The sequence below is a fragment of the Fukomys damarensis genome, unplaced genomic scaffold (genome assembly GCF_012274545.1).
Source record: "Fukomys damarensis isolate Sample0158 unplaced genomic scaffold, DMR_v1.0_HiC HiC_scaffold_35, whole genome shotgun sequence".
NCBI classification, from domain to species: Eukaryota; Metazoa; Chordata; class Mammalia; order Rodentia; family Bathyergidae; genus Fukomys; species Fukomys damarensis.
The window spans coordinates 53030339-53039886 of NW_022900947.1; the positions used below are offsets into that span (position 1 = coordinate 53030339).

Below are 9548 nucleotides of genomic sequence, written 5' to 3' on the forward strand. Positions count from 1 at the left end.
GTTCTTTATATTTTCAAATAATAGTCTGAGGAGCAGCTGGTAAAATTTTTTTCCCACATTGTAGGTTGTCTCCTAGCTCTCTTGGTGGATTCTTTTGAAGTGCAGAAGCTTTTTAACAAGATGAGATCCCAGTTGTTGATTGTTTTTGTGGTAGTTCCTGTGCTTCTGAGAATTTATTCATAAAGTCTTTTCCTATGCCAATATCTTCCTATGCTTTACTTATCTTCCAGCAAGTTTAGTGTTTCTTTTTTAATATTTAGATCTTTAATCCACTTGGATTTTAGTGTAGTGCATGATGAAAGATAAGAGTCTAGTTTTAATCTTTGGCAGGTTGAAATACAGTTTTTCCAACACAATTTATTAAAGAGGCTATCTTTCTTCCACTGAGGATGCTTGGCTCCTTTGTCAAAGAGGAGGTAGCTGAGTACAACTGGAGTTGTTTTTCTATCTTTCAATCTATTCCCCTGATCCTCATTTTGCTTTTCTTTGCCAGTACCATGCTGTTTTAAACACAGTTGCTTTATAGTATATTTTCAAGTTGGGGATTGTGATACCCCTTGTCATGTCTCTGTTGCCTGGAATTGCTTTGGTATTCTAGATCTCTTCTTGTTCCAAATGAATTTTTGGATTATTTTCTCTAATTCTGTGAAATATATTGTTGGAATTTCAATCAGGATTGCATGAATCTGTATAGCAGTTTTGGTAGTATGGCTATTTTCACTAGGTTGATTCTTCCTCCCCAGAAGCAGGGGATATCTTTCCATTTTCTTATATCCTCTTTGGTCTCTTTTTCAGACACTGTAATTTTCAGTGTAGAGGTCTTTTGATTCCTTTGTTAGATGAATTCCTAGATACTTCATTTTTTTGAATGCTATTGTGAAAGGAATTGTTTCCCTAATTTCTCTCTTAGTCTGTTATTTGTGTACAAGAAGGATCAAGAGCATAGTAAAGCCCTGTGGTAACACTCATCTGGGGCGCTTCCCTCAGTGTGCACACTAGCATGTTAGCAGAGTTCCTGGAGCATCAGCTCATACAGATATGGGAATCTGCATTCAATTCAATGCTCTCTTCTGAAATGTATTCACAATTCAGTTTCACTTACAAATGACAAATGAAATTCATTTCTTCTGAAAAATAACTGTTTGGTATCTCCTGGACTTTATTGCGTTGGACAATATGGACATTTTAATTTGCTACCTTTGAATATTTTATTGAGGGCATCCCTTGATATTATATAGCCACAGACCAATTTCATGGATAGGTTGTTATCTGTTGTTTGCTGATGAAGGATGAGATGGGCAAGTATAGAATGACACCAGCACTTTTTACGAAGGTCAATTTCAATGGGCAATTTGTCTTTTTGGTTCCAAACTCCAGCGCACTGCCTCTGTTCAATGACAGCTTTTATGTTAATTAAAGCTGGTAGCACCACACAACCTACTGAGAAATTGATGCTGAGAGGGGACTCCACAGAGAGCCCCGGGAGGGTGCAGACATCCAGAGTGAGGATATCATAGATGTCAGCCCACTGATTTACATCAAGCAGATGGATGTATGGTGAATTCTCAATCCCTTGTCTCAGGTACACAAGGCTTCCCATCAGTACCTGGATGTTTTTTTGATGATTTGGGGTAAATGATTGGAAATTTTTAGCACATTGCAATGCCTCTCACTGATTTGTAGTTCTACCCATTAACAAGCTAATAAAATAGAGTGAGGGTAGCTTAAATTCCAAGGAGCTATTTTGTGCTATAAGCATTTCTTGGCTTGATACTGCCCATTCCAGAGCAGCTCAGAACTCTGACGTATAATGCTTCTAATATTTGATTTAACTCCACAAATGGTTCCTTCTGACTTGGGTCTACAGAAAGACCAGATTCCTGGCAGAACTCCTTGGCCACATGCAGAAATTCTCGTCAAAAGAAGTGCTCCACCATCACCTCATTGAGAAGCCACTGGCTGTGTGCCTGCCAGCAACCATTTCTTTCCACACTATTGATGTCAGAATCAAAATTCTTATCAGTGGCTTTTCCATCCCAAGAAACACTGATGTGGAGGTCTTTGTGGTCTGATGCTAATTTTTGAACAGTATCCTTTATTCTTTTACAGCACTGTGTCAAAACAAGTGAAAGTGTCCCTTATAATTGAACATCTTGACAGTGTTGAGTTATGAACTACATGCTGGCCACTTTTGCTTCCAGATAATCTGATACCCTTAATGGTCCTAGAAGATTTAACCATTAATAGCTCTAGAAGGAAAATTGTAGCATCCTTTACTGTGTAGGGTTGGTTGAGAAATCCTGGGCCATTGTTTCTCCAAGGACACTGAGATCTGCCTGTATACAGGAGTGAGACTGTGGGTAGAGGAAGGAGCCTGAGCCTTGAGTTGATCAGCTTGAGTTACCTTTCCCTGGTTTTGGAATTAAAGTAATACTTGCTCAGAATTAATTTGGAAATATAGGTTCTCTTTCAATTTCATTGAAAAGTTTAAAAAGTAGTGGCAATAGTTCATCTCTAAATTTCTTATAGAATTCAGCAGTGAAGCCATCAGGACCTGGGCTTTTCTTTGTTGGTAAGTTTTTTATTACATTTTCAATTTCACTGATTGCAATTGGGGTGTTTAGAATTTTTATATCTTCTTTGTTCACCTTTGATAATTCATTTGTATCTAGAAATCTGTCCATTTCTTCTGTGTTTTCCATTTTATTAGCAAACAGGTTATCGAAGTAAGTATTGATGATCCTCTGGATTTCTGCTGAATCTGTTGTGACTTCACCATTTTAATTCATAATGGAATGAATTTGAGCCTTTTCTTTCATTCTTTTGAAAAGATTGGCTAAGGGTTTATCAATTTTATTTATTCTTTCAAAAAACCAACTCTTCAAATCATTGATTTTTTTGTATCATTCTCTTAGTCTCCATTGCACTATCTGTTCTGTTCTTTATAACTTCCTCCCTTAAATGAGCTTTTGGTTTCTTATGCTCTTCTTTTTCTTTTCTTTTCTTTATTTTTTTTAGGCTCTTCAGATTCAGCATTAGGTTTTTTATTTGAGCTCACTCTGTTTCCCTAGTGTAGGCATTCACTGCTATTAATTTCCCACATAAAACTGCTTTCATTGTATCCCATAGATATAATGTTGTACTGGCATTTTCATTAAATTATAAAAACTAATTTCTTCTTTAATTTCCTCTGTCACCCATTGGTTGGTCAGGATAGTGTTATTCAAGTTCTCTGTGTTTGTAAAGTTCTTACTGTTTCTTATGCTATTGATCTCCAGTTTAATTGCACTATGATTTTATAATATATATAGGATAACTTCAATTCCTTTGCATTTACTCAAACATGTTCATGAGCTTGCATATGGTCTATTTTGGAAAATTTCCCATTCACAGCCTAATAGAAAGTATATTTTGATTTTGTGGGGTGGAACACTCTGTAGACATCTAATGAGTCTATTTATTCAAAAGCTTGGGTTAGTTCTACTATTTTGTTGTTGATTTTTTTTGTCTAGATGACCTGTCTATTTTTGCCATTGTGGTATTGAACTCCTCCACTACAGTTGTATGGCACTTCCATTGGATAGGAGAGTGTTTTTCAGAGGGTCCTTTCCCCTGTCTTGGCAATGTTCAGATGTGGCAGCATTTATACTCTCCTGGAAGTAAGTGTACTCAGGTACCCAAAAAAGTGTTCCCAGAGGGTTAAAGTTGTGTCAGAAGGTGGGAGAAGATGGATTATAGCTTTGTGAAGGGAGGTCTCCAAGGAGCCAACTTGGGTAAAGTGATCTTGTTAGGTTTGAGAAATATACAGAGAAGCAGGTTGGGTTAGATGGATCCCATTCTGGGAGGGTCAGATTATGAGCTGCTGCAGCAGTTGCTGAGCCTTTAAAGGTCTATCCTCAGATAGCTTTTAGTGCTCCTGGGAAGCTGATGTCAGATCCTTCAGCTGTGACAGGCAGTCTCAGTGAAGTATGGTCCTGCAGATGTTCATCCATGTTCCAAATGGAGCAGGGATTATTGAGTCTGCTATCTGGGAAAGATGGGTACAGAGCCAGCAGGTTGGATGCTTTTATTAAAGGTTCATATGATATCAGCCATGTGTGAGAGTATCTGACTGAGGTATCTAGGAAGAGGCTGTGCTGTTGTGTTAGAGGTTAAGAGGATGAGTAATATTGAGAGGAAAGGATCAGAGGAGAGCACAGGAAGTAAAAGTGGTAATTTGTTCTGAAGAGAAGTCTGAGGGGATTCCGTGTAGCCATATGTCTTAGATCATGATGTCTAGGGAGGAGGAAGGTCACTAATGGGGGAATTCTTCTATTAGGATGGTCAAGAAACAGTTAAAGTTATGAAAAGAGGGACTCATGGGGCTGTCTACCTGTGTCTTCCATCTATCCAGTTATAGGAGGCAGCCTGTAAAATCTTCAGGGACATGGGTCTGGTTGGTGTAAAATGGAAAAAGGAAGTATTTTTTAGAAAGGACAAGTGAGCTCAGAAGGAATGACTTTCTAATTTTGCCACTGTTGGTGGAGTCAGGGTTTCTTGGAAGGGCCTGTGCATTTTGGTTTTAATCCTGGAGAGGAGTTGGAGGGTTTTATATATACCAAGTCACCAGGTGTTAGGGATGGAGAGATTAGTCCAGGCTGCTGGAGGGTTTGGGGAGGGTGGAGTCAGTGTAATTCCAAATGAGATGCCTAAGGGTATTAAATTAGGAATTTGAAAGAAGGGAAGTTAGGTTTGAGAAGGAGGTAGGGAATGTGAAAGCAATGAAAGGCTTTCCATAAAGAATCTCTAAGGTTTCTTTTGCAGTGCCTTAGAGATTCTTTATGGAAGGCTGAGACAACCTACAATGTGGGAAAAACTTTTTACCAGCTGCTCCTCAGACAAAGGACTATTATCTAAAATATAAAAAGAACTCAGAACAACCAGCTCCCCCAAATATAAAGACCCAATTCTAAAGTGGGCATCTGAAATGAACAGACATTTCTCAGACAAAGAAATAAAAGCAGCAAGTAAATATATGAAAAAATGCTCCACATCACTGATCATTCAAGAGATGCAGATGAAAACAACACAGATTTCACCTCATCCCACAAAGAATGGCTGCTATCAAGGAATCACCCAACAACAAATGTTGGCACGGTTGTGGGGAGAAAGGAACCCTTCTCCATTGTTGGTGGGAGTGCAGACTGGTGCAACCACAATGGAAGTCAATATGGAGATACCTCAAAGAACTAAGATTAGAGGTTCCATTTGACCCAGCCATCCCTCTGTTGGGTATCTTTCCAAAAGAAGTGAAAGAATCATACCACAGTGATATATGCACACCCATGTTTATAGCAGCACAGTTTGTAATAGCTAAAACTTGGAAACAGCCCATCTACCCATCAGTTGTAAACTGGATAAAGAAGATGTGGTTTTTCTATAAAATGGAATACTACTCAGCCATAAAGAATGAGAAAGTAGATTCATTCATAATTAAGTGGGTACATTTGGGGGATATACTTCTAAGTGAAATAAATAAGGCAAACATATACAAATACTGAATAGTTTCTCTGGTGTGAAAAACTAAAATAGTACTCAAGATCCTAATGGGTCAATTAGCAAATAGGAAGAAAAGGACCAAATGTGTAGGGACAGTGAGAAGGATAGGGAAGGGGGAATAAGGGAAAAGGAAAAAAATATGAGAAAATGTAAAAATGGAATTAAAGTGTTTGAAGGTGGGAGAGGAGGGTGAAGGGAGGGTGGGGACAAGGGGAAAAAATGAGAACCAAGACCTGGCATGTAAAGGTACAGGATCCCAGGAATGAATGTAACTGTACTGTCTACCTAGAATGTACCAATAAATTAAATTTAAAAAAAAGAATCTCTAAGGAGCTGAGCATAAGAGGTTTTCAGGGAAGAAACTTGAGTTTGAAAAGTGTGAAGGGTAGGAGTTTAGTCCAGTCTAAGTAGATATAGCGGTGTAACCTGGTTAGGCTTTGTTTATCATGATTTCCAACCTTTATACCCTTCCCAAGAAGTATAACAGCCCTTCCTTTAGAGACTACTTCACAGAAGGCAGAACTCATGGATCTTTTCAACCTTACTTGAGGATTGGGGTCATTATGGGATGTGGAAATTCCAGGTTGTGTTTTGGGAGGAGCCTACTTGTTGGGTGATCTGTGAGGTAAATTCTGGTCCATTATCAGTTTGAATTGAGGTTGGAAGTCCACTATGGAGGATCTTCAGTTTGATCCAGGAAAGACCTCTATCTATCCTGACAAAGTGTTAACTAGAAAAAGGAGTTATCTTTGTTTTTTTATTAAAGGCATGTGAGTAATGTCTATTTGCCAGTCTTTGCTGGGGAGGGGTCCCCAAAATGGATGAATGGGAAAGTGAGGAGATCTGAGGTTGCTCTGGGTGTTGGTGGTTTGGCATATGGAGCATTGGGTGATAATCTTTTGCAAGGAGTTCCTAAAACTAGGGGTGAGATGTACAAGAGGCTATAGGAATTACAGCAGAGGGAATGATCTGGCTTGGAACTAGTCATGGAAAAATGAAGAGATTTGTTTGGCAAGCTTTCAGGAAGGACTAGTTATTCATAGAGAAACCACATCTGTTCCTCTTGTCATGCACCCTGTCCTTTGAGTAGAGTTATTTCTTGGGGTGAGTAGGAATGTATAACAGGGAAGAGGAAGTAGAGGATGGAGAGAGGGTTAGTAGTGGCCTGTTTTGCTACTCTATCAACTTCATTATTTCTAGAAATGATATGCTATGTCTGAGATGTTTATCCCATGGATTAAGTCTTTGGTAGCCTTTGCAATGAATGACAGCAGCTCTGTGGGATAGAAGAGCCACCCCAAGAAGCTTTTAATTAGGAAACCATTTTGTAAAGAAGTATTTTTGGCAGATGGGAATCCTCTTTCATGAGAGATTTGGGTGTTTGAATGTAGGATATTATATGCATATTTGGATTCTGTATAAATGTTGGTGGTTTCATTTTTTGTGAGAGTGAGAGCTCTAGGAGTGTGATGAGTTCTGCCTGCTGTGAAGTTGTCCCTGTGGGGAGGGCTGCCATACTTCTTGGGCAAGGTAGACAGGCTGGATATCATGATAGCTTTCAATGATAGCATACCCTGCCAGGGAAAGGTGGTCTTTGACACTTTCATCAATAATCCTGTTGGGGGACTCTGGAATATGTTCTGAAGTTCTAAGATGGAAGCAGGTGAGAGTAAAATCAAGGAGCTCAGTGCAATCATGTTGAGGGGTAAAGTCTGGAGAGTCAGGTATCAAAATGAGTTTGGCAGGGTTTAAGACAGGTGAGCTGCAGAAAGTAACTGAGGGCTGTAAGAGCTGAGAATGTAGGACTTGAACTTGGGATGGAGAGGGAACTATTGAAGTATGATGGCTGAGAAAATCAGAGAGGCTGTGTAAAGAAAGAGTGCATCAGTAGGGGCCAGTGGAGAGCAATCTTTTTGGCCTTGGGGATAAGAAGTACAGCTGACACTAAGACCTGAAAACAGAGAGCCCAGCCTTTCATTACAAGGTTGAGGTGTTTCAATAAATAGGTGTTTCAATAAACAGACTGGAGGGAGTGTCCAGCTGGCCACACAAGTGGCCTTTTACTTGTACCTTTTTGCTGGTTAGAAATAGAAAGGTTTATTAGGATTGAGTAGGGCCAAAGTGAGAGTCTTAAGAGGTGCCCACATGAGAGCCCAAAAGGAAATGGGGATTAAGTCTATTTCTGTCACTCTTTCTCGGGGATCTCTGTGGGAAGCCTCAGAAGGGTTTTACAATGAGCAGGAAATTTGTGATCCAAAGTCTAAAGTAGGTAAGAACCCTTTCACAAAATGAAGGAGGTTTCATTTCATGGTGAGGAAAGGAAGATTGTTAATAGCTTATTTTCAGGAGAGAGTAAGTATGCAGCAAGTGGCAAGAGTAAGGTGAAGGCCAAGGTAAATGACTTCATATTGTACCAGCTGGGCTTTGTGCTCTGATGATGGGGCAAGGATGATGGGGCAATAATGCTCTCCCTCCCATGTTTTTGTTTTTGTTTTCCATAAAGTGTTCTGTTCCAGAAATGTAACCATTTGTGCTGCAGGTGTTCTTTCCCCGTGCATCAAAGTGTTTCACAACAGTTTGTGCTGCAACTGTTTGTGATACCTGCTTATTGTATCAGAAGTGTTTGTTCTGGTAACTCCACCCCAGGAGGTTACACTTCCAGCTATGTCTCTGACCTAAAAGGTTCCTCTCAACTTCTTTACCCCAATTGTGTATAAACTGATGCTCACTCAACTTGGAACTCTGAATTTAGAATGAGCAAATTCCTTGGAGCCAGCCAGCTAATAAAGGTTTTTCTCCATCTCTTGGAGTAGCTTCTGGGATCTCAAGTCTTCAAATTGCTGGAGCTGTAAGCCCTTGAACTATAAGCACTTGGCTGTAACACTGAGCTGTTCCACTTTCCTGCAACATCGAGACATGGTTTTGTTGGGACAGATTAGAAGAGCATAGGACACACACACGCGCACACACACACACAAAGCAAAAAACAAACAAATGAACACAGAGCAAGACCCAGATGGCTGACACTGTAAAATCATCACATGCTTATTATGTCTGTCTGATGAATATAAAAATATCACATGCTTATCTGCACACTATGTGCTTGAGAAATGTACTCCTTGTGAACACATTATTCACATTTACTGCATGCTTAAGAAATACTCATCTGACCTTGTTCCCGTCCCAGAAACAAAGGCTGAGACCCTGATTGGCCTAGGTTGCCCCAATTAGTAATTTATCTTTAAAAAGCAGCATATCCCTTTAAATATGAAGTACCTCAAACTCATTGGGCATCCTGAGCAGGATCCTCCCCCTAACTTGTAGCTCACTCCGCTGATCCTCACTTCTGTTAGCTCTTCTGCATCCTCTGCATTTGCTAGGCTTTAAATAAACTTTGCCTTGCATCACATCAGTCTTATCTCCATTTTCCACTATAAGCCCTGCTTATAGAAGGAAGATTCTTCACTGGAGCAAGGGCAAGAACCCAAAGGGAGGCAGAGGGTCATTTCGGCAGACTCCATTCCCTCAGAGAGACTTCCCCACCAGATGCAAGTTTTTCCTCAAAAAATGTAAGAAGAGGGGTAGTGTGAGACACAGTCATTTTTCAAGAGGCAGCAAATCAAAAGGTCACTGATGTATTGAAACAGTGGCTGGGGTAAGTTTGGGGATTGGAGGTCCTTTCCTAATGCTTGGCCAAAGACGTGGGGCTGTCCTGAAATTCTGAGGAGGTTCTGTCCATTTGAGTTATGGGTGAAAGAAGATACTGGTTCTGTCCAGTTAAAGAGCAAAGGCTTGTTGGGAATCAGGGATGAAGGGAAGAGTAAAGAAGGCATCATTGAGGTCTAAACCATGTCCCTGTCCAGGCTCTAACACTTACTGTGTCTTCCCTTACTTCATTTTTACTGTAAATATCACTATTTATTTTTCCATCTGCCCCTCATTTTGAGAAAAATTTTTAGCAAAACAGAAACATATGGCTCATAAATAATAATTATAAATCATATATATAT

At 39.8% G+C, this 9548-nt stretch overlaps 1 pseudogene; it reads right to left on the bottom strand.

The window, feature by feature from the left end:
* Positions 1–1081: 1081 nt before the first annotated feature.
* On the bottom strand, positions 1082–4385 carry LOC104853287 (annotated as a pseudogene).
* Between the last annotated feature and the right edge of the window lie 5163 nt (positions 4386–9548).